Raw genomic sequence first — 27,173 nt, forward strand, 5'->3', positions numbered from 1 at the left:
GATTTCTCAGCCGCTACCATTGCAAAGAGACGTGCTTTTACCCCCATTACCCTCGCTTTGAGATCCCACGACATCCGCTACCGTTGGGGATTCCCGGTCAAACTGATAATCTCGTATGAAGACTCGACATACACAATCTCCTCTTTGGATGCAGGCGTGAAGTTGTTGCTGGACTGGGACATTTCCATCTCGAAATCGTCTACATCTGCTCGTGCCGCCACCGTCAGCCATGACTGGTCGAATTCCTGAGTCTGTGGATAGTCGAGCTGGTTCTTTCCAAAATCCACCCACCAACACCTCGGGTCCACGGTGGCCGCAGACCTTCTCCCTCCTGTACGAGGGAACTGAAAATATCCCTTTTATGTCTCTTCCTATAATTGACATGATTTGTTTTATTATAAGTTTGTCTAACAGTCCCACAAGTTACGGATCTACTCCCTCACATGTTGTTTAAATGTTGATCTTTTCTTTTTTCCATTGGGCGACTTAACGCCCGGTACGGTTTCAGTTACAGACACCTACCATATACCTGTTTATCTCCTAGGGTGCAAATATTTCCTAACTCCAGGTGCCCACATAAGATATTAGCGCCCTAGGGTAACTCCTTTAGAAGTGTTTACTGAGTGGCGGCGCAGGTTTACCCAGCCCGCCCCCACCTTTTTCCGTACTACTGCAAACCCCCGAATGTTTTCCCCTTCCCCTGCAGTAGTCATGCAGGTCCAATATACCGGACCTTTTCTTTTCTTTTTTGTTATTTATCTCCTCCTCATTCGCTTTAACCCTGATTTACGTCTTCCCCACACCCCTCCCCCCATCCCGAGCTCCAGACTCGGACCACGCTCCTCCCTTCCATTGCTCATCAGTACTCGGTACAGATACGCCTCAATAGATCGTCAGAGACCTCCCTTCATCATACCTAAACTAGGTTACCAATGGTGAACCTTATCTCTCTTAATGTTAAAGGGCTAAACTCTCCCAATAAGCGTAGGCTAGCCCTCTCCTCCTTTCACCAACAAAAAGCAGATGTGGTAGCACTACAAGAAACCCACTTCTCTTCCAACAACCCCCCCCTCTTTAAGAACAGCCACTTCCCCGTAGGTTTCTTTGCCAATGGTCCCTCCAAAAGGAATGGTGTGGCCATCCTCTTCAACAAAAATGTCTCCTTTTCCCTCCATTCTCAAATCTCAGACAAAAATGGCCGATACATTATCCTCACAGGCCTCCTCGATGACAAGCCAGTTACCCTAGTATCTTTATACGCGCCTAACTCTAACCAGGTCCCCTTTCTGAGAAAACTATTCCTCACTATACGAAATGTATTAAAAGGCTCTCTGGTAGTTTTGGGTGACTATAATCTTGTCCTAGACCCTAAATTGGATAAGTCCCGCCACTTCCCCCACCCTGCCCCATCCACCATCTCTGGCCCATCCCTTGCCTTCCGCAACTTGCTTGCGGAATTCGACCTATACGACGTCTGGAGGACACAAAACCCCTCAGGACGAGACTACACATTCCATTCCCTTGTCCATAACTCTTACTCCAGAATCGACCTGATTCTATGCGATAAATGGTCTCTCCAGAGAACTAAAAATATAGATATCCTACCAATCACATGGTCGGACCACGCCCCAGTTCTCTGGCAGTGGAATCTCCAGGATACCCATAACCCTTCCCGGCATTGGCGCCTATACCCCTATCTTCTAAACAACCCCTTGTCAAAAAAAATAATCTCTGACTCCATTGACTCCTACTTAGCCACGAACTCACCCCAAGATACCTCCCCTATCATCCATTGGTGTGCCTTTAAAGCCGTTACACGAGGAGCCGCTATTCAAGCCGGCGCCACTCTCAAAAAACAAGCCCAACAAAAGCAAAAGACACTGGAGGACGACCTGCTGGACCTCGAGACCAAGAATAGAGCCCTTCCCTCCAAAACACTTAAAATCGAGATCTCCAAAGTCCGAGGCCAGCTACAAAAGTTGTTCCTCGCTCGCACCCAAGCAGCCTTGAATAGAATGCGCCACAAATTTTATCTGCTAGGTAACAAAGCTGGCAAAATGCTAGCACGCAAACTACGTGTCCAACAAGCTAGGAATAAAATTAAAAGTATTTTCTCTCCCACCAAACAAAAAATCTTGAACCCTAAAGATATTACGAACCAATTTGCAAACTATTATGCCAAATTATATAACCTAGCAACTGACCCTTCCACTCCCCAACCCACCCCTCCGTCTATTTCCTCTTTTCTTGACGGTCTTTCACTTCCATCCCTCACACAGGACCAGCTGGCCTCTTTAAATTCCAGGTGGTCCGAAGATGAAATTTCGGTAGCAATTAAGTCCACACCTAAGAATAAAGCACCTGGCCCAGACGGCTTTGTCTCTGACTTTTATTCTACTTTCCATGTCGCCCTCTCTCCCCTTCTGACTACACTATTTAACACTTTCTCAGACCATGGCTCCCTCCCCTCTGAACTCTTAGAAGCGCGTATTGTCACAATTCCCAAACCCGGAAAAGACCCCGCCTTTGTACATAACTACCGACCAATAGCGCTCCTAAACTGCGATATCAAATTATATGCCAAAATGATTGCCACACGCATCAACAAGTTTCTCCCCTCCCTGATACACCAGGACCAGACCGGATTCGTCCCTGGGAGACAACCGTCTGACAATACACGCCGGGTCTTTAACTTAATAGATTCCTTAGCTGGAGACCAGGGCCTTCTTTTACTATCATTAGACGCTGAGAAGGCCTTTGATAGATTAAATTGGATGTACATGCGCCAAACCCTTCTAAGATTCGGATTCAAAGACCGTATCCTCTCCTCTATCCTAGCACTGTACAGCTCTCCTACGGCCCGGGTATACAACGGGGGCTTCTTGTCCGACCCTTTCCCTATTACGAATGGCACCAGACAAGGCTGCCCCCTATCCCCTCTAATCTTTGTTTTATCAATCGAACCCCTGGCAACTAAAATAAGAGACAACCCCCACATACCCCCGATTCGATTTGGCACATCCCTACACAAACTGAGTCTTTTCGCAGATGATGTCCTCCTCTTTATTTCTAACCCTATTACAACTCTCCCAGTCCTACATTCTGTCCTAGATGCCTATAGCCTTGCATCTTACTATAAATTGAATACAACTAAAACAGACGCCCTTCCCCTCAACCTATCTCATTCCATCCCAACACTCCAAGCCTCCTTCCCATACAACTGGCGATCTAACACGATAAAATACCTGGGTATCAATATCCCTATCTCCACTGCGGATGCCTTCTCTGTCAACTTAACCCCCCTGATTGAGTCATTAGAAGCACTTACGAAAGCCTGGTCTTCTTATGAGGTCTCTTGGCTGGGACGGATGGCGGCATTTAAAATGTCCTTATTGCCTAAACTCATGTATCTCTTTCGCACAATACCATATCCCTTCCCAAAGAAAGCCATTCAAACCTGCTCTTCTATTATGACTAAATACATTTGGTCCTCAAAACCACCTTTAATGGCTCTCTCAAGAATGACCCTGCCCAGAGCACTTGGAGGTCTCAACATACCTAATATCCCACTTTACCAGGAAGCTTCCCTCTTAGCCCCCATTAAACACTATTTCTCACCCAGATCCCACACTGGTTGGAGGGAGCTAGAACAAATAAGGTCAAATCCAATCCCTCTAGCTGACCTTTTCCGCATCCCAAAATCGCTCCGGCCCACCCAAACGTCCCTCCTCCCCTCCACGCAAGCCGCCCTGCAAGCCTGGGACTCCCTTTCAACCTCTTTAGCATCCACCATCTCTCTTCTCCCCCAGATATCCATCTCTACATTAGCACAGATGATTCCCAACCTCAACCTATCCAAATGGAAACGTGCAGGAATATTACTCCTAGGCGACGTACTCGATGGTCTCTACCTAAAACCCTTCTCAACTCTCCAGTCACAATACTCACTACCGGCTACAGAACTTTTCCATTATATGCAAGTAGCACATTGGTGGAAGACGATTCCTCCTACCACCTCATCGCCCCTCACAAGCCCACACATCATATTTTCTCGCCTTTCCCTACCAGAATCCAAAGGTGACATCACATACTGGTATAAGCTCCGGCTAACTCCTACTTCCCCCCCAAAATCAAATGCCCAAAAGAAATGGGAACAGGACTTGGGCAAAACTCTATCCCCCAATGAATGGCGCCAAGTTTTCTCAATCTCGTACTCTATGTCCCAATGCTTAAATCACACTGAAATGCATATAAAACTGGTGAACAGAATTTATCAAACCCCAGAGCGAATCCATAAATTCTGGCCCTCCCACACCAATAAGTGCTGGAGACTCTGTGGTTCAGTGGGCCACCTCTTTCACATATTCTGGGCATGCCCTAAGATCACTAAATACTGGCTAGATGTTTTTGAGCTAATAAATAAAGTTCTATCCACCCGTCTGACACCAGACCCAACTCTAGCACTGCTCCAAGTTGTCCCTTCATCAATACCCCCTGATGCCAGATATGTCCTGGGTCACATACTGATAGCCGCGCGAGCAAATCTAGCCCAAATGTGGAAACAACCCACTCCCCCTATCCTGGTGAAAGCTATCCATAAGATAAATCATCATTTCCTTATGGAAACGGAATCAGCCTCCTCCTCTCCCAACTACTCCTCCCTCAAAGCGAGATGGTCAAGGTGGCAAAGCTATGTCTCTTCGACGGAAGGGTCCCAACATTTACATAACCCCACCACTCCCCCACCAAGCCTGTCCGCGCAAACGGTTGTAGCCTGACTTAAACCATCCCTCCCCCCTACTATACCCTCCCAACACCAGGAAACTACCCCCCCGCCCCTCCGTCAAAGGGAGCTACCAACCAGACCTCCCTCCTGACCCCTCCCCCTACCGAGCACCAATGAATACTGCCCACTAAGATCAGGTCATCCCTACCATTCCGCAATATATATAGATTTTGTATGTGTCTTTCCGCTCTCTGATGTAATATGCCCATTAGACCCCGATGTACTTCTCCACTGTCTCAAGTCTGGACTCATACCCTCCCCCCCCCCCCCCCTCCCCTGTAGGTATAACTTATGTTCGTATAACTTTTGTTCATATCCTTGCAATGCATTGTAATGTTGTACCACCATCCCTGGTTTTTTCTTCTTCTCCCTCTCTTCATTTTGTACCCCATAAAAAAATTGTCTATCTCTTTCAATAAAAACTATTGATTTAAAAAAAAAAACAAATCAACATTTCTCAGAAGTATTCCAGTCCACATTTTCTCACGAACATACTGTATTCAGCAAGTGTGATGACAGTCCCTTTGTCAACATATCAGCAGCATTGCTCTCGCTTGCTATGTAATCCACATTGACAGACTTGTTTTCCACTAACTCACAGATAAACTGATGTCTAATGGCAATTTGCTTGGATCGTCCATAATGCTTGGTGCTGTAAGACAAATCAATTTCTCCCTTGTTATCACTCCCAATGTTGATAGTCTCACTGTGGTAAAGAAGGCTAAGCTTACATAAAGTCTCCTTCATCCATAAAGCTTTTTTTGCAGTTTCTGTAAGTGCCATGTACTCCGACTCAGTGGTGGATAGGGCAACAGTGGGTTGCTTTCTGCTCACCCATCTGACGGCTGCGCCTGCCAAAACGAACAGTATCCCGTATAGGAATCGGCTCACAGAAATCTTCCAAAGTCGTACCTTTTGACTTTGTAAACACCAACTTTAATTAACTTGTACCTTTTAAGTACCTTAAGATTCTTTTGACTGTAATCCAGTGTTGCCTCCCAGGGTTAACTTCAAACTGGCTTGCTCGGCTCACTGCTTGTGTGATGTCGGGGCGAGTCCCAATACTTGCATACATTAAGTTACCAACAGCATTTTGATAAGGACTCACTCTCATTTCCTCTATCTCCTCCTAGCTGGATGGCGACATGGCCTTTACCATTTTTATGCTTTTATCAATAGGAGTGCTCACTGGTTTTGCATCAGACATATCATACTTGCGAAGAATTGCTTCCATATATGTCTGTTGATCAATAGTGACTAGAGATGTGCAGCGGGCACTTTTCGGGTTTTGGATCTGGATCCCCACTTGTGTTTTGGATCTGGATTGGTTTTGCGAAAACCACCCTTTCGTGTTTTGGTTTTGGATCTGGATGATTTTTGAAAAAAACATAAAAATAGCTAAAATCACAGAATTTGGGGGTCATTTTGATCCTACGGCATTATTAACCTCAATAACATTCATTTCCACTAATTTCCAGCCTATTATGAACACCTCACAATATTGTTTTTAGGCCAAAAGGTTGCACCGAGGTCGCTGGATGACTAAGCTAAGAGACACAAGTGGGCGGCACAACACCTGGCCCATCTAGGAGTGGCACTGCAGTGGCAGACAGGATGGCAGTTTTAAAAAATAGGCCCCAAAGAGCACATAATGCAAAGAAAAAAAAAAGAGGTGCACCGAGGTCGCTGGATGACTAAGCTAAGCGACACAAGTGGGCGGCACAACACCTGGCCCATCTAGGAGTGGCACTGCAGTGCAGACAGGATGGCAGTTTTAAAAACTAGGCCCAAAGAGCACAAAATGCAAAGAAAAAAATAAGAGGTGCAAGATGGAATTGTCCTTGGGCCCTCCCACCCACCTTTATGTTGTATAAACAGGACATGCACACTTTAACAAACCAATCATTTCAGCGACAGGGTCTGCCACACGACAGTGGCTGAAATGATTGGTTTGTTTGGGGGCCCACAAAAAGAGAAGCAATTAATCCCCCCACCAAAAAAGAAGCAATTAATCTCTCCTTGCACAAACTGGCTCTACAGAGGCAAGATGTCGTCCTCATCCTCCGATTCCTCACCCCTTTCAGTGTGTACATCCTCCTCCTCACAGAGTATTAATTTGTCCCCACTGGAATCCACCATCACAGGTCCCTGTATACTTTGTGGAGGCAATTGCTGGTAAAGGTCTCCCTGGAGGAATTTATAATTCATTTTGATGAACATCATCTTCTCCACATTTTGTGGAAGTAACCTCCTACGCCGATCGCTGACAGGGTTACCAGCTGCACTAAACACTCTTTGGGAGTACACACTGGAGGGGGCAACTTAGGTAAAATAAAGCCAGTTTGTGCAAGGGCCTCCAAATTGCCTCTTTATCCTGCCAGTATACATACGGACTGTCTGACATGCCTACTTGGATGATGTCACCCAATATAATCCTCCACCATTCTTTCAATGGTGACAGAATCATATGCAGTGACAGTAGACAAGTCAGTAATCGTTGGCAGGGCCTTCAGTCCGAATCAGACGTCAGCACTTGCTACTGACTTCCCTGCATCACCGCCAGTGGGTGGGCTAGGGAATTTTATCCTTTTCAACAGCCCCAGATGCAGGAGAAAATGAAGGAGGAGCTTTGACGGGTTACGCTCCGCTTGAGTTGACAATTTTCTCATCAGCAGGTCTTTGAAACTCTGCAGACTTGTGTCTGCCGGAAAGAGAGATACAACGTAGTCTTTAAATCTAGGATCGAGCACGGCGGCCAAAAGGTAGTGCTCTAACTTCAACAGATTGACCACCCTTGAATCCTGGCAAAGCAAATGAAGGGCTCCATCCACAAGTCCCACTTACTTAGCAGAATCACTCCGTCTTAGCTCCTCCTTCAATTTCTCCAGCTGCTTCTGCAAAAGCCTGATGAGGGTAATGACTTGACGCAGACTGGAAGTGTCTGAACTAACTTCACGTGTGGCAAGTTCGAAGGGTTGGAGAACCTTGAACAACACGGAAATCATTCTCCACTGTGAGTCAGGTGCATTCACTCTCCTTTGCCTATATCGTAGGTGGATGTATAGCAGGGGTGGGGAACCTTAGGCTAGCGGACCGTATAAGGCCTGCAAAGCCATTTGATCTGACCCGGCCAGGCTCACCTAACTGAGGGAGATGCTGGTCGTCCGCTAACATTTAGTTATGAGTGGGCGCCCGGCTCCTTCTCCTTAGCAGCAGCCAGAGGCAGGAGCTCACTCCTGAGCTCCGGCTTCCGGCTCAGGCAGTGTACATGTGCGGCTGTGCGGCTCTATGGGAGAGACGTCATGACGTCTCTCCCATAGTTCCAAGGAGCGGGAGGCCATGCAGAGGGCAGCGGTTAGGAAGCAGGAGCGGGGCTGGTGAGTATTATGTTTTTTTTTTCTTTTAATGTGTGTGTGTAAGCGGCGCTACTAGGGGGCATATCTAATGGGGCATAACTACAGAGGGCATATTTAATGGGGCATAACAACGGACTGGGGTCATATCTAATGGGGCATAACAACTGACTGGGGGCATATCTAATGGGGCATAACAAGTGACTGGGGGCATATGTACTGGGGGAATATCTACTGGGGCATAACTGACTGGGGGCATATCTACTAGGGGCATATCTACTGGCTTGGGGCATAACTACAGGGGGCAGGCTAATTTTTAAGTAGATCATTTTTGTATGGCCCCCAAAGGATTTTATAAATATCCAAATGGCCCTTGGTAGAAAAAAATGGTTCCAAACCCTTGATATATAGGCTTGAATGGCCTTTTGCTGCTCCTCCATCCTCTGAAGCATACAGAGTGTTAAATTCCACCTCATTGCCACCTCTTGCTTCAGGTGATGGCAGGGCAGGTTCAGGAGTTTTTGCTGGCACGCAGTCGCTGAATGTCAAAAGTGGCCCACAAATTTTTTGGGGCCACCAACAGCATATCCTGCACACCCCTGTCATTTTAAAAAAAATTCTGCGCCACCAAATTAATTGTATGTGCAAAACATGGGAAGTGCTGGAATTTGCCCAGATGTAATACACGCACAATATTGGTGGCGTTATCCGATATCACAAATCCCCAGGAGAGTCTAGGTGGGGTAAGCCATTGTGCGATTAGTTCCCTCAGTTTCCGTAAGAGGCTGTCAGCGGTGTGCCTCTTACGGAAACCGGTGATACTCAGCATAGCCTGCCTAGGAGCGAGTTGGTGTTTGTGAAATGCTGCTACTGGTGCCGCCGCTGCTGTTGTTGCTGCAGGGGGCAATACATCTATGCAGTGGGCTGTCACAGTCATGTAGTCCTTAGTTTGCCCTGCTCCACTTGTCCACATGTCCATGGTTAATTGGACACTGGGTAAAACTGCATTTTTCAGGACACAACACTTTTCTTAATGTCCCTATACAGTCCAGGAATTGCTTGCCTAGTGAAGTGGAATCTAGACAGGATTTGGTACCAGGGACACAGTACGTCCATCAACTGTCTAAATCCCACAACACCAATGGCGAATACCGGATGCACATTCAATACCAGCAAAGTTGTTAAGGCCTCAGTAATCCGCTTTGCAACGGGGTGACTGCGGTCATATTTCATCTTCCTCGCAAAGGACTGTTGGACAGTCAATTTCTTAGTTGAATTAGTACAAGTGGTCTTCTGACGGGATGCAGTCAGTTTACCTCCAATCAAAATCCCGACGTTCAAAATCCCGACACCAATTGACCGATGGTCAAAATCCCGTCAAGGTCAAAATCCCGACATGGACAAAATACCGACATTTAAAATACCGACAAGGTCAAAATACCGCAATGTAAAATGCCGACAGGTCAAAATACCGACATGCGGTAGCGGCAGCAGCAGCAGTTGGCCTACCACTCAAGGATCCTCTGGAGGAATCCCGGATAGGTGAGGACTCGTCAGTCATGCCAGTGACATCGCCTGCAGGACTACTTATGTTTCTGACTGAGGAGGAAATTGACGTTGAGGGAGTTGGTGGTGTGGCTTGCAGGAGCCACACCACCAATACAACAGAAAGAAGGGATTAGGTGTCAGGGACTATTTATGCTCTTACCCAAATTTTCTGAACTTGACAATGACTTATGATGAATGCGCTGCAGGTGACATATAAGGGAGGATGTTCCTAGGTGGTTAAGGTCCTTACCCCTACTTATTACGGATTGATAAAGGCAACACACGGCTTGACACCTGTTGTCCGGATTTGTGGAGAAATAATTCCACACTGAAGAGGTGGCTTTTTTGGTATTTTGCCGAGGCATGACAATGGGCTTTCTCATCCCACAGACAACTGTCTCCACTGGCTCCTTATTCAAACAAACCACATCACCATCAGAATCCTCATTCTCCACTTCCTCCTCAGCGCCAGCTACAGCAATGGCCCTCATTCCGAGTTGTTTGCTCGCAAGCTGCTTTTAGCAGCATTGCACACGCTAAGCCGCCGCCTACTGGGAGTGAATCTTAGTTTAGCAGAATTGCGAACGAAAGATTCTCAAAATTGCGAATAGAAATTTCTTAGCAGTTTCTGAGTAGCTCGACACTTACTCTGCCACTGCGATCAGTTCAGTCAGTTTCGTTCCTGGTTTGATGTCACAAACACACCCAGCGTTCGCCCAGACACTCCCCCGTTTCTCCAGCCACTCCCGCGTTTTTCCCAGAAACGGCAGCGTTTTTTCGCACACACCCATAAAACGGCAAGTTTCCGCCCAGAAACACCCACTTCCTGTCAATCACACTCCGATCACCAGAACGAAGAAAAAACCTTGTAATGCCGTGAGTAAAATACCAAACTTCTTAGCAAATTTACTTGACGCAGCCGCAGTGCGAACATTGCACATGCGCAATTAGCGGAAAATCGCACCAATGCGGAAAAAAAATAATGAGCGAACAACTCGGAATGAGGGCCAATATCCGCCTCATCCTGGTGTATGTCTACAGTGACATCCTCAATCTCAATATCAGCAACTGGATTGGCGGTGCTCCTTTCAGCACTTGCAGAGGGCGTGCAAATGGTGGTAGGAGCCTCCTGTTTCCATACAGTCTTGGGAAGGTCAAGCCTAGACACCGCAACCGCGGACACACTTGGACTCTCCTTAGGGATTTGTGATATCTCTGAATGCACAGTTGTTTTTTTCCTGTGCTTTAACAAGCTTCATTTTTTAATTTTTTCAAGAGGGAGAAGGGCTTCCATCCTCATGAGAAGCTGAGCCACCAGTGATGAACATACGCCAAGGCCTTAGCCTTTCCTTGCCACTTCGTGTCGTGAATGTCATATTGCCAATTTTACGTTTCTCGTCACAATTTATTTTTCTGATTATTAATTTTTGCTTCTTGGATTTTACATGCCGTCTATGACATTGGGCATCGGCCTTAGCAGACGACTTTGATGGAACTGCATCGTCAACGTCATGACTGGTGGCAGCAGCACCTTCAGCACTAGTACTAGGAACTGGAAGTGGTTCTTGATCTTCCACTATTTTTCCAAATTGTTCTCCATTTCACAGGACATCACCCCTTTATTATTACAGCACACACAACAGCGCTACTTTATTTTCACAGCACCCCTGTATTCTTACAGCATACAGGACCAGTGTACTTTTATTTTAACAACTGCACCCTTGAATTTTTACAGCACACAGGGCCAATGTAATGTTATTTTAACAGCAGCTCCCCCAGTGGCGTAACAAGAAATTTTTCTCCCCCAAGCCAAAAAATTCTTCGGCACCCCCCCCCCCCCCCCCCCCCATCCGCCATCCCCCATAATTGGCATAATTGGCGCATAAAAGGGGGTGTGGCTTCGTTTGGCTTTGGGCGTGGCTTTGCATAAAGGGGCGTGGCATTGCAGGAAAAGACTACATTATACCCCAGTTTTGCAACCTGCACGCCCAGACGTTGGCCACCACAGGAAAGAAAAATAATCCTGATTCATGCCCCTTAAATTATTTGTAATTTTTCCTCCTTATAGTAATGCCCAGTATACATTATGCCACATACTGCAATGGCCCTTAGACATTATGCCACACACAATAATGCACATGACACAATATGCACACACCATAATGCCCCCGACACATTATGCCACACACCGTAATGCCCCCGACACATTATGCCACACACCGTAATGCCTGTGACACATTATGACAGGAATCGCAATGCCCGTTATACATTATGCTACACACTGCAATGCCCCTGATACATAATAGCACATACAATGCCTGTGACACATTATGACACACACTGCAATGACCCTGAGACATTATACCACATACCACAATGCCCGTGATATAGTATACAACACACCGTAATGCCTGACACATACCGCAATGCCCGTTATACCCTATGCCACACACCGCAATGCCCGTTATACATTATGCCACACACTGCAATGACCCTGAGATATTATACCACATACCACAATGCCCGTGATATAGTATACAACACACCGTAATGCCTGACACATTATGACACACACCGCAATGTCCTTGATACATTATGCCACACACTGCAGTGACCCTGAGACATTATACCACATATCACAATGCCCGTGATATAGTATACCATACACCATAATGCCTGTGACACATACCGCAATGCCTGTTATACCCTTTGCCACACATTGCAATGCCGTTATACATTATGCCACACTGCAATGCCCCTGAGACATTATACCACATACCACAATGCCCGTGATATAGTATGCCACACACCGTAATGCCTGTGACATATTATGACACACACCGCAATGTCCGTGATACATTATGCCACACACCGTAATGCCCATTACACATTAAGTCCTACAGTAAGGCTTCTAATTACTTTTAAATAACCTGCTCGTTGCCAGGCGTTTCATGCTCTTGGTTCCATGCACGGTGCCAGGGGTTTTCATGCTCAGGGTGTCATGCTCATTGCCAGGGGTTTCATGCACTGGGTTTCATGCTCGTTGCCAGGTGTTTCATGCACTGGGTGTCATGCTCGTTGCTAGGGGGTAGTGCTTGTTGCTAGGGCTGTGCTCCCAGTGCCACATATGTCCCCAGTGCCAGATATTCCCCCACGGTGCCAGGTACTCACATGCCCCCAGTGCCAAATATAGCCCCCCCCCATGTGCCAGGTACACATATACCCCCCCAGTGTCACATATGCCCCCAGTGCCAGATATTCCCCCACAGTGCAAGGTACTCACGTGCCCCCAGTGCCAAATACAGCCCCCCCCCATGTGCCAGGTACACATACACCCCCCCAGTGCCATATATGCCCCCTCAGTGCACATATGCTCCCCCAGTGCGTGCCCCCGCTCCCCCGCGCTCCCCCTCTGTTTTGTGTTGGAGGGACACGGAGGGCACAGCGCCCTCCTGGGTCTCCGGCGGGTCTGTTAAAGGAAGTGCCGGTTCGTGAGCCAATCGGAGCTCACGAACGGCACTTCCTTTATTAGACCCGCCGGAGACGCAGGAGGGACACAGGAGAGGCGCGCGCTGTGCCCTCTGTGTCCCTCCTTACAGCAGGCAGCAGCGGAGGGAAGGAGGGAGAGGAGACCGCAGATTGACATGCGGACGCTCGTCCGCATGTCAATCTGCGCTAAATCAGTGGCGGCACCCCCGCAGCCCCTCGCCCCCAAGCCACCGCGAGGGCTGCCGGGGCAGTAGTTACGCCACTGAGCTCCCCTATATTTAACAGCATACAGGAGCAGTATGCTTTTAATTTTTAACAACCGCACCTATGAATTTTTACAGCATATAGGACCAGTGTAATGTTATTTTAACAGCAGCACCCCTATATTTTACAGCATACAGGAGCAGTGGGCTTTTAATTTTTAACAACTGCAGCCCTGAATTTTTACAGCATACAGGGTCAGTGTAATGTTATTTTAACAGCAGCACCCATATATTTTTAAAGCATACAGGAGCAGTGTGCTTTTAATTTTTAACAACTGCACCCCTGAATTTTTACAGCATATAGGGCCAGTGTAATGTTATTTTAACAGCATCACCACTATATTTTACAGCACACAGGATCAGTGTGCTTTTAATTTTTTAACAACTACACCCCTGAATTTTTACAACATACAGGGCTAGTGTAATGTTATTTTAACAGCAGCACCCGTATATTTTTCAGCATACAGGAGGACAGCTACACCCCTGTACAGTTGCAGCACCCGTAACAGCACATGAAACACCAGTGACAGCCAGGACAGCACCCCTAACACAGCACAGGTACACCACAGTGACTGCAACAGCACCCCTACAGAGCACAAACTAACCCCACCTCACACCACCACCCACAGGGAGACAGAGGTCTATCTCCCTCACTCTCCAAGTCCGGAGAGAAAATGACTGTTTATATGGAATCGAAAACTGATGCAAATTCAACAGCGGGATGATGACGTTTTGCCTCGTTCTGGTATCCGAGTCTGGCGAGAAGTCCCAAGCAGGACTCGGATCTGAGCTCGGAACGGGATGTTCAGTGGGGTTCGGTTCTCTGTGAACCGAATCCACTCATCTCTAATTGTAACAGTCCCATCTTTTAGGTTTTGTACAATTGTCATGCCTAATAAATAATTTGCAGGGCCTAAATCCTTTATCTTGAATCTTTGTTGCAGCTGCTGTTTTACATCAGTAATGTGCTCTTCTTGACCTGCTAGCAATAGATTATTATTATTATTATTATTATTATTATTATTATTATTATTATTTATAAGGCGCCACAAGTGTTTTGCAGCGCTGTACAAAGGACAGTACAGGGAGACAAAACTTAGCATTACAGTAAATAAATAACAAAAATAGAGTACAGGTAACAAAGAGCACCACAATTCTCAAAACACAATACAGCTAAGTAGCAAGGGAGTAATCATCGTACTGCTTAGGGCTGGCGGAGATAGATAGAGATGAGCCTTTACCAGCAGGGGAAAAAGCGGGTAAAGATGGTCGCTGAGTAGGAGAGAGCTGTGAGTGAAATGTGTTGAGAAGAAGGCTTTGACAACAAGAGGAAAGAGGGCCCTGCTCTGAAGAGCTAACAATCTAGTGGGAAAGGGCGACAGACAGATGACATGAGGTGCAAGCAAGTGGGAGATAGCCTGATGGCAGTATGTAAGCAAAGCAGAGATGTTCAAGTTATGAGGCAGGGGGATGGAGGTGCAGCCTCAGGAGTTGGTTATGCATTGGTAGGGTACGCTTTGATGAATAGGTGGGTTAGATCATCCACATACACAACTATGATGAACCGCTTTTCTTCTATAGTTTTGTGATATAAACAGTGATCATTCTCTAACCTAACAAAGTTCATCTCTAGCAGCACAGCATCCAGCTTTATATACCAACAATGACCACTTTGCTTTAGGCCATACAGAGATTTCTTTAAGAGGCAAACTTTTCCCTCTTGGAACATATTCTCACCATAATGTTCAGGTTGTTCCATATAAATCTCAATTTAGGAATGCAGAATCAAAGTCTAAATGGTATAGCAAAAAATCATGAAAAGTAGCAATGGCAATAACTAACCCCAAGATGCTGTACCTTGCGACAGGCGAAAAGATCTCTCCATAGTCAATACTGGATTTTTGTGTGTATCCTTTAGCAACAAGGCGGGCTTTATAACGAGCAATAGTCTCGTCCGCATTCAGCTTTCTGCAAAAAACCCACTTGTTCGGTTAGTTGGCCTGTCAACTACAGTCCATGTACTGTTATCATCCAGAGCTGACAGCTCTGTATCTATTGCTGACTTCCATTCTTTCCAGTCGCTACTTGATTTTGCTTCCTGTATATTTATTTTGGGGTTCATAGTAAGCTATATTAGCATATTCCTCACTGTATCTTTTGGATGGAACACCTTTATTTCTTCTCATGGAACATGTTTCCTGATTGGGTATCCGCATTAACTCTTTCAGGTTCAGACAGGCTTTCCGCTGCCTGTACATCCAGTGATTCATATTGTTGCTGTGATTCTTGTTCCACCGTTCCAGTGATTGGTGCTGTCTCATGGAACACTACATCTCTAGACTTTAGAAGACGTTTGTTTGTAATATCCCAAAGCTGTATCCTTTGCTTTCTTCACAGTATCCTAGCATAATACATTCCACTGACTTTGGATCTAATTTCCGTCTTTTCTCCTTAGGTATATGTGCATAAGCTTTACAGCCAAAAACATGGAGATGATTGACAGCTGGCTTTTTCTTTGACCTCGCCTCCAGTGGCGTTTTACCTTTTACGGCTACTGTGGGCGCACATTTTTTAAGATATACTGCAGTAGACACTGCTGCCACCCAAAAGCTTTTCTCCAGGCCTGTGTCACTCAACATAGTCCATGCTCTCTGAACAATTGTACAATTTGCACGCTCACTCACACCGTTTTGTTCTGGCCTGAAAGCAATAGTTAGTTGATGCTGTATGCCATATTTTTTCAAGAACTGTGCTAAAACTCTGTTGTCATACTCTCCGCCATTGTTGGATCTCAAGACTTTTAATTTCAGACCCGTCTGAGTCTCCACCAGGTTCTTGTATTCCACAATTTTATTGACAACTTCACTTTTAGCTTTCATGAAATACAAGTTATCCTTGTGGAATCATAAATAAATGTTATAAAATACCTGTAGCCACTCATTGACCGGACCACATATATCAGTATGCACTAGGGTTAGTGGTATTTCCGCACTACTAGTAGACTTAGGGAATGGAGTCTGCTTTCCTTTTATACAACTGTCACACATGGGTCTCTCAGTATTACTCACAGTGATTCCAGTTGCTATTACATCGAGTAGTTCTGTACGTTGTCATATCCCAGATGACCTAGACACCTGTGCCACAGCTCCATCGACTAGTTTGAATCAGAGGCCGCCATTGCAGAACACTGCTCGGTGTTTAGGACATACAGTTGGTTGCACCAGGTTGCTGAAGCAATTACAGTACCTTTTTCATTTTGCACCATACATTTGCCCTTTGCAAACTAGACTCGGTAACCCTTTTTCTCCAGGATGCTTATAGCAATGAGATTGCTTCCAAAATCTGGCACGAACAAGACGTCTTGAATGTCCGTAATAACTGTTTCACCTTTAATTCTTAGACGCACTGTGATTGTCCCAAATATTGAAGCAGTAAGGACTTGGTCTCCAATCCCTTTTACTGTAATGGATTCACATGCTGTCAGTGAACTGAACCATTCCTGATTACAACTGAAATGCCTAGTGGCCCCCGAGTCCATGTACCAGCAATCCATCTTGTGACTATCTGCTACATTCCATACTGATTCATTTGGTTTGTCACGCTTCTTCTGCGTACCACTGCAATTTCTCAGTCTGCAATCTGAGGCCTTGTGCCCCTACCTTGTGACATATAAAGCACTTGAACTTGAGCTTTCTAGACTTAGGGGGTAATTCAGAGTTGATCGTAGCAGCAAATTTGTTAGCAGTTGGGCAAAACCATGGGGGTCATTCCAACCCGATCACACGCTGCGCTTCTTCACGTCACACTGCCGCCACGGGCCGCCCCGCCCCCCCCCCCCCCCCCTACCCAACGGTCCGGGCACTCCTGCTTCACCCGGACCGCGCCCCCTAAATGGCGGCCAATAGTCCCCGGCCCGCCCCGCAACCGCCTCTACCTGTCAATCAGGCAGAGGTGATCGCAGGGCTAAGACAGCCGTCGGCTGTCTGCCACAGTGCGTCGGCGCATGTGCACTTCAGACCTGATCGCTGCTGTGTGAACACGCACACTAGCGATCAGGTCTGAATTAGCCCCTAGGAGAGAAAACACTAGAGCAGGGAAGCTGCCTCTAGTGCAGGGAACGGAGACAGACCGCGGAGTGATCCACTGTCTAACAAGGGAAAGGGTAGAAAAATTGGAGGGTAAACTTGGAAGAATATATGGAGGATGGAAGAGGAGACAAGTATAGAGTTACAAGCAAACTCTAGTAGGGGATGGTGAGAGGATGTGGACAGTAGGGAGGAGAGGCGTTGGACAGAGGGAGAGCGAAGAGGGCGTGAGGGAGTGTGGAGAGAGGTAAGGCTAGTGATTGGGATAGGGAGTGGCAGAGTGGTTTAAGGCATTGTACGTGAGCATGAGGAGCATGAACTGAATTCTGAGCAATATAGAGAGACGTGCAGCAACGTCAAGAAAAGATTGTTTAGAAGCAGAGGCGGATTGGCCATAGGGTTTACAGGGAAGATTCCCGTTGGGCCGACACACCCATGGGGCCTGTTTTGTTTGTGGACATGTTGTCCTTTTTATAGACATAATGAATATGATGCAAACCTTACATCCCAACATGACCCTCTCCAGGAGGGACAGAATGCTCTGCTCCTGGACTTCCCTCTTAATCTATGATTACCATCACATGTGGTGAACACCTTTCTTATCCATTAACCTGTTCAAAACAGGTGCCAGCAATCCTAAATTAGGAGAAAAGTCCAGAAGCAGAGCATTGTGTCCCTCGTGGAAAGGGTTATGTTGGGAGGTATGTGCAAAATAATTTGCATATATGAAAATGACTTTGCCACTTAGCCTGTGATTGCAGATGATCTAGTGCAGGCATTCCCAACCACGGTCCTCAAGGCACACCAACAGTGCAGGTTTTAGTGATATCCAGGCTGCAGCACAGATGGTTAAATCAAAATAACTGAGCTACTAATTAAGTGACCTGTGCTGAAGCCTGGATATCACTAAAACCTGCACTGTTAGTGTGCCTTGAGGACCGTGGTTGGAAATGCCTGATCTAGTGTATGCTCTGTCTGCCTGCTTGGCTGACATATAAGATTGAGTGAATAGTGATTGGGATACGGTTGGTGTAATAAGCAAGAAAATATATCTTTCTAAAGAATTATATAGTTTCCTAAATTCTGAAGGTGTATCATATAATGTGCTCATAATATTTAATTGTATTTCTTTTTACTTCCCCCTTGATGCTGGACATGCCCACTATCTGGAAAGTCTTGGGGGGAGGGTGCTGTTGCCATGGCCCATGGCTAGACCTTACACCTCTGGTGCTGCCCATGTGGGGCCACTAGTACAAATTTTTCAAGGGCAGCTTTTTGTTCCCAATCCGCCCCTGTTTAGAAGTAACTTAAAAGCTTCTATGTCAACAATGGGACAAAGTCTGAGGGCTGGTAATTACACACCTGTCAGCAATAGCTATGACATACTGCTCCTGCCTTTACACAGGTGGTCATTCCGAGTTGATCGCTTGCTAGCAGTTTTTAGCAGCTGTGCAAACGCTATGCCGCCGCCCACTGGGAGTGTATTTTAGCTTAGCAGAAGTGCAAATGAAAGGATCGCAGAGCGGCTACAAAGTTATTTTGTGCAGTTTCTGAGTAGCTCAAAACCTACTCAGCGCTTGCGATCCCTTCAGACCATTCAGTTCCTGTTTTGACGTCACAAACCCGCCCTGCGTTCGCCCAGCCACGCCTGCCATTTTCCTGCCACGTCTGCGTTTTTCCAAACACACCCTGAAAACGGTCAGTTGACACCCAGAAACGCCCTCTTCCTGTCAATCACTCTGCGGCCAGCAGTGCGACTGACGTGCTTCGCTAGACCTTGTGCAAAACTACATCGTTCGTTGTGCTCATACGACGTGTGTGCGCATTGCGCCGCATACGCATGCGCAGAACAGCCGTTTTTTAGCCTGATCGCTGTGCTGCGAACAACTGCAGCTAGCGACCAACTTGGAATGACCCCCACAGTCCAGTGTTTTGGGATTTGCATTAGCCACATCTGGGCAGACTGCACACAGATCAAGTAATCAGAGCAGCAGAGCTTGCAATCTAGATTGTGCTTCAGTGCTCCTGAGATTCAGCAGGGGAAATACAACAGTAACCTCCTGAATTCTCTTCTCTGTACTTATATAACTCGTATAACCAGACTCTGCGTAACACCAGTACCAGTTACAGAGCATCCATTAGGCCCTTTGTTGTTTGTTAAGCATTCAGCAAACACATTTCAAGGTCACATTGTCCAGGCAAGAAAAATCATGTCGCACAGACCTATTGTGCTGTTATAAGTAAAGTAAATGGCAGTGAATAATACACATGAGGTCACCATGACTTGCGGAGAAGGGAACAGAGCCCGAGAGTGATCAGACATCACGTGGCCAGGAACCTGTACACAGAACCTGCCTCTAATAAATAAGCCCTGCCGCTGTGCAACAGGCTGCGGGAAGCTGGGGGGTCTAGATCCTATGTAACTAACCAGCGAGGACCAGCAGGGGTCAGAGAAGAAGAAATGTCATTATATAGTATATGTGTGTGCATGTTGTTATTATTATTATTATTATTATTGTCCTCCACCACAAGGGTCCTGAATGCCTTACATAGTATGTAAACAGGGGCCAAGTACCAACCAATGAGCTCCTGCCTTACATTTTACAGGCTGTATTTGAAAAATGACAGGAGCGAAATGGTTGGTACATTATCTTCAAATCTATCCCTCTAGAACAGGGGTGGCCAACCAGTCAGAGGCAAAGAGCCAGAAAAGATCCATAGGCAAGGGCAAGAGCCACTATCATGCGCTAGCCGGAGGCGCTTGACGTTTGTAGGAGTGTGACCTTGTGGTCATAACCCCGTTTAGTCATGCTGTACAGTGCCACATACAAATAAGAATGCCAAAAGATGCGTGACCCCACAGTGCCAGATACATATATGCCCCCACAGTGCAAGATACACATGTCCCCACAGTGCCAGATAAATATATGCCCCCAGTGCCAGATACACATGCCCCCACAGTGCCAGATACATATATGCTCCCAGTACCAGATACACATGTCCCCACGGTGCAAGATACATATATGCCCCACAGTGCAAAATACATATATGCCCCCACAGTGCCAAATACATGTATGCCCCCACAGTACCAAATACATGTTTGCCCCCACAGTGCCAAATACATATGCCCCACAGTGCCAAATACATATGCCCCACAGTGCCAGATACATATATGCCCCCAGTGCCAGATACACATGCCCCCACGGTGCCAAATATGCCCCCAGTGCCAGATACACGTCCCCACAGTGCCAGATATGCCCCCAGTGCAGATACACATGTCCCCACAGTGCCAGATATGCCCCCAGTGCAGATACACATGTCCCCACAGTGCCAGATATGCCCCCACAGTGCCAGATATGCCCCAATGCCAGATACACATGTCCCCCCAGTGCCAGATATGCCCACAGTGCAGACACACATCCCAACAGTGCCAGATATGCCCCAATGCCAGATACACATGTATCCCCAGTGCCAGATATGCCCACAGTGCAGACACACATCCCAACAGTGCCAGATATGCCCCCAGTGCAGACACACATATCCCCACACAGTGCCAGATATGCCCCCAGTGCCAGATACACGTCCCCACAGTGCCAGATATGCCCCCAGTGCAGACACACATCCCCACAGTGCCAAATATGCCCCCAGTGCAGACAAACATGCCCCCACAGTGCCAGATATGCCCCCAGTGCAGACAAACATGCCCCCACAGTGCCAGATATGCCCCTAGTGCAGATACACATCCCCACACAGTGCCAGATATGTCCCCAGTGCAGATACACATGTTCCCACAGTGCCAGATATGTCCCCAGTGCAGATACACATGTTCCCACAGTGCAAGATATGTCCCCACAGTGCCAGATATGTCCCCAGTGCAGATACACATGTCCCCACAGTGCAAGATATGTCCCACAGTGCAAGATATGTCCCCACAGTGCCAGATATGTCCCCACAGTGCCAGATACACATGTCCCCCCAGTGCCAGATATGCCCCCACAGTGCCAGATATGCCCCCAGTGCTGATACACATGCCCCCACAGTGCCTCTACCCCCCCCCCCCCCCCCAAAAAAAAAAAAAAGAAGTGCTGCTATCTGCGCTGCTCTGCTGCTGCTGTTAGGGGAAGGAGAGCGCCTCTCCTACCCCTCAGTCTCCAGCTGTGGTGTCTATCTTCAATACGGCGCCGGCCCGTGAGCCAATCAGGGCTCATGGTCCGGCAGCCAATCAGGAGCCTCAGCTGCCGATCCGCGAGCTCTGATTGGCTCACAGGCTGGCGGCGAATTGAAGATAGACACCGCCGCTGGAGACCTGTCTGTGCGCTGGGCTGCGAATGTTGGGCAGCAGTGGCCGGGAGCGGATCGAGCCGCATGCGGAGGATGAAAGAGCCGCGGGTTGGCCACCGGTGCTCTAGAAGCTTTGATAACAACCCCCCCCCCCCCCAAAAAAAAAAGTTTTATTATACTAATTAATGCATTTCCTTAAAACAACTTCTTTTTTCTTTCGTCATATAAGACACACTATATTCACACTTTGGTCTGTTATCTCACATTCCAAGACTCTTCAGCTGAAGGAGACTGCAAAGGGGGTTTGTGTACTTGGACAGCAGTCAGCACTGTAGAGATGTGCGGCGGGCACTTTTCGTGTTTTGTGTTTTGGTTCTGGTTCCATGCTCGTATTTTGGATCTGGATTGGTTTTGCCAAAACCACCCTTTCGAGTTTTGCTTTTGGCCCATCTAGGAGTGGCACTGAAGTTGCAGATAGGATGGCACTTAAAAAAAATAGTCCCCAAACAGCACATCATGCAAAGAAGTAAAAGAGGTGCAATGAGGTAGCTGTATGACTAAGCTAAGCGACACAAGTGTGCGGCACAAACACCTGGCCCCTCTAGGAGTGGCACTGCAGTTGCAGACAGGATGGCACTTACAAAAAACTAGGCCCCGAACAGCACATCATGCAAAGATGAAAAAGAGGTGCAATGAGGTAGCTGTGTTACTAAGCTAAGCGACACAAGTGTGCGGCACAAACAACATAGAATTTGCCCAGACGTAATACACGCACAATATTGGTGGCACAGGAGAGCATACCCCTAAACCACACACACACACGGCAAAGCCTGTGAAATTTATTTGGATAATAATAACCCTTTTATTTGGAGCTATTATAATAATATACAGCACAGGTGAGCGTACCCCTATACCACACAGGGCAAACTCTGTTAAAATGATTTGGATAATAATATAAGTAGTACAGTATATAACCCTTTTATTTGGAGTAAATAATATACAGCACAGGACACCACCACTGGACTTATGGCAGCACAAGACACCACCACTGGACTGATGCAGCACAAGACAGCACCACTGGACTGGACTTATACAGCAGTACCCCTGGAGTTGTACGGCAGTGTCAGACAGGATGGCACTTTAAAAAATAGTCCCAAAACAGCACAGAGGTCGCTGGATGACTAAGCTAAGCGACACAAGTGGGCGTCACAACACTTGGCCCATTTAGGAGTGGCACTGCAGTGGCAAACAGGATGGCAGTTTTTAAAAATAGTCCCCAAAGAGCACATAATGCAAAGGAAAAAAAAGAGGTGCACCGAGGTCGCTGGATGACTAAGCTAGGCAACACAAGTGGTCGGCACAAACGCCTGGCCCATCTAGGAGTGACAGTGCAGTGGCAGACTAGGCGCCAAAGAGCACAAAATGCAAAGAAAAAAAACAAGAGGCGAAAGATGGAATTGTCCTTGGGCCCTCCCACCTACCCTTATGTTGTATAAACAGGACATGCACACTTTAACAAACCAATCATTTCAGCGACAAGGTCTGCCACACGACTGTGGCTGAAATGACTGGTTTGTTTGGGCCCCCACCAAAAAAGAAGCAAATCAATCTCTCCTTGCATAAACTGGTTCTACAGAGGCAAGAAGTTGACCTCATCCTCATCGTCCGATTCCTCACCCCTTTCAGTGTGTACATCCTTCTCCTCACAGAGTATTAATTCGTCCCCACTGGAATCCACCATCACAGGTCCCTGTGTACTTTCTGGAGGCAATTGCTGGTAAAGGTTTTCCTGGAGGAATTTATAATTCATTTTGATGAACATCATCTTCTCCGCATTTTGTGGAAGTAACCTCCTACGCCGATCGCTGACAAGGTTATTGGCTGCACTAAACACTCTTTCGGAGTACACACTTGGGGGGGGGGGTGGGCAACTTAGGTAAAATAAAGCCAGTTTGTGCAAGGGCATCCAAATTGTCTCTTTTTCCTGCCAGTATACATACGGACTGTCTGACATGCCTACTTGGATGCTGTCACTCATATCTTCTACCATTCTTTCAATGGTGACACAATCATATGCAGTGACAGTAGACATGTCAGTAATCGTTGGCAGGTCCTTCAGTCCGGACCAGATGTCAGCACTGACTCCTGACTGCCCTGCATCACTGCCAGTGGGTGGGCTAGGAAATCTTATCCTTTTCCCCGCAGTCCCAGTTGGGGGAGAAAATGAAGGAGGAGCTGTTGATGGGTCATGTTCCGCTTGAGTTGACAATTTTCTCACCAGCGGGTCTTTGAACCTCTGCCGGAAAGAGATACAATGTATGCTTTAAACCTAGGATCGAGCATGGTGGCCAAAATGTAGTGCTCTGATTTCAACAGATTAACCACCCTTGAATCCTGGCAAAGCGAATGAAGGGCTCCAACCAAGTCCCACATACTTTGCCGAATCGCTCCGTCTTAGCTCCTCCTTCAATTTCTCCAGCTGATTCTGCAAAAGCTTGATGAGTGGAATGACCTGACTCAAGCTGGCAGTGTGTGAACTGACTTCACGTGTGGCAAGTTTGAAGGGTTGTAGAACCTTGCACAGCACGGAAATCATTCTCCACTGCGCTTGAATCAGGTGCATTCCGCCCCCTTTGCCTATATCATAGGTGGATGTATAGGCTTGAATGGCCTTTTGCTGCTCCTCCATTCTCTGAAGCATATACAGTGTTGAATTCCACCTTATTACCACCTCTTCCTTCAGGTGATGGCAGGGCAGGTTCAGGAGTTTTTGCTGGCGCTCCAGCCTTCAGTGCGCAGTGGCTGAATGTCGAAAGTGGCCGGCAATTTTTCGGGCCACTAACAGCGTCTCCTGCACGCCCCTGTCATTTTTCAAAAAATTAGGCACCACCAAATTAATTGTATGTGCAAAACATGGGACATGCCGGAATTTGCCCAGATGTAATGCACGCACAATATTGGTGGCGTTGTCCGATATCACAAATCCCCAGGAGAGTCTAAGTCGGGTAAGCCATTGTGCAATGATGTCCCTCAGTTTCCATAAGAGGTTGTCAGCTGTGTACCTCTTACGGAAAGCGGTGATACATTGCGTAGCCTGCCTAGTAACAAGTTGGCATTTGCGAGATGCTGCTACTGGTGCCGCTGCTGTTGTTGCTGTGGGAGGCAATACATCTACCCAGTGGGCTGTCAGTGTAATATAGTCCTTAGTCTGCCTTGTTCCACTTGTCCACATGTCCGTGGTTAAGTGGACAGTGGCTACAACTGTATTTTTTAGGACACTTTTTTTTTACTTTTCTGTACATTCCTAGATGGGATTTGGTACATGGGACACACTACCTCCATCAATTCTCTAAGTCCCACTGAACTAATGGCGGATACCGGATGCACGTCTAACACCAACATAGCTGTCAAGTCCTCAGTTATCCGCTTTGCAACAGGATGACTGCTGTCATATTTCATCTTCCTTACAAAGGACTGTTGGACAGTCAATTGCTTAGTTGAAGTAGTACAAGTGGTCTTCCACTTCCTCTCTGGGATGACGATCGACTCCCAGCAGCAACAACAGCAGCGGCAGCAACAACAGCAGTAGGCATACCACTCAAGGATCCTCCAGAGGAATCCCGGTTAGGAGAGGTCTCCTCAGTCTTGCCAGTGACATGGTCTGCAGGACTACTGACATTCCTGACTGAGGAGGAAGTTGACGTTGAGGGAGTTGGTGCTGTGGCTTGCAGGAGCTTGGGTACAAGAGGAAGAAGGGATTTAGGTGTCAGTGGACTACTTACGCTCTTACCCAAAGTTTCAGAACTTGACACTGACTTCTGATGAATGCGCAGTAGGTGACGTATAAGGGAGGATGTTCCTAGGTGGTTAACATCCTTACCCCTACTTATTACGGATTGACAGAGGCAACACACGGCTTGACACCTGTTGTCCGGATTTGTGGAGAAATAATTCCACACCGAAGAGGTGGCTGTTTTGATATTTTGCCGAGGCATCACAATGGGTTTATTAATCCCACGGACAACAGGTGTCTCCCCCAGTGCCTGATTTAAACAAACCATTCCACCATCAGAATCCTCATTGTCAACTTCCCCCTCAACACCAGCAACACCCATATCCTCATACTTGTGTACTTCAACAGTGACATCTTCAATTTGAATATCAGCAACTGGACTGTGGGTGCTACTTCCAGCACTTGCAGAGGGCGTGCAAGTGGTGGAAGGAGCCACCTCTTCCCGTCCAGTGTTGGGAAGGTCAGGCATCGCAACCGCTGACACATTTGGACTCTCCTTGGGGATTTGTGATACCATCTTAGAATGCACAGTTTTTTGCTGTGCTTTTGCCAGCTTAACTCTTAGCATTTTTCTAGCGGGAGGATGAGGGCTTCCATCGTCATGTGAAGCTGAACCACTAGTCATGAACACAGGTCAGGGCCTTAGCCGTTCTTTTTACTGAATTTTGGCTTTTTGGATTTTACATGTCCTCTACTATCACATTCAGCATCGGCCTTGGCAGACGACGTTGATGGCATTTCATCGTCTATGTCATGACTAGTGGCAGCAGCTTCAGCACTAGGAGGAAGTGGTTCTTGATCTTTCCCTATTTTATCCTCCAAATTTTTGTTCTCCATTATTTATTTGGAGTTATATAACAATATGTGGTACAGGAAAGCGTACCTTTACACCACACAGGGCAAACCCTGTGAAAATTATCTGGATTAAATATTAATAACTACTTTATTTGGAGTAATTAATATACAGCACAGGACAGCACCACTGAACTTATACGGCAGCACCACTGGACTGGATTTATACGCCAGTGCCACTGGATTTCTACAGCAGTACCATTGGACATATACAGCAGTATCACTGGAATTATACGGCAGTACCACTGGACTTCTACGGCAGTACCACTGGACTGGATTTATACGGGAGTATCACTGGAATTATACGGCAGTACCACTGGAATTATACGGCAGTATCACAGGATTTATATGCCAGTACCACTGGACATATACGGCAGTATCACGGGACATATATGGCAACACAGGAACACCACCACTGGACTGATGCAGGATAACACAGCACCACTGCAATGGACTGGACTTATACAGCAGCACTGAACATATGGCAGCAGAGGACACCACCACTGTGACTGGACTGATGCAGCACAATACCCTACCACTGAACTGATGCAGCACAACACAGCACCACTGGACTGGACTTATACAGCAGCACTGGACATATGGCAGCAGAGGACACCACTACTGTGACTGGACTGCTGCAGCATAAGACACTACCACTGTACTGATGCAGGACATTGAGGATGGAGACACGTCCTCTCGCTACACTCTCCAATGCCGGAGTGA

Source organism: Pseudophryne corroboree, chromosome 9 (assembly GCF_028390025.1).
Source record: "Pseudophryne corroboree isolate aPseCor3 chromosome 9, aPseCor3.hap2, whole genome shotgun sequence".
In the NCBI taxonomy this organism is placed as follows: domain Eukaryota; kingdom Metazoa; phylum Chordata; class Amphibia; order Anura; family Myobatrachidae; genus Pseudophryne; species Pseudophryne corroboree.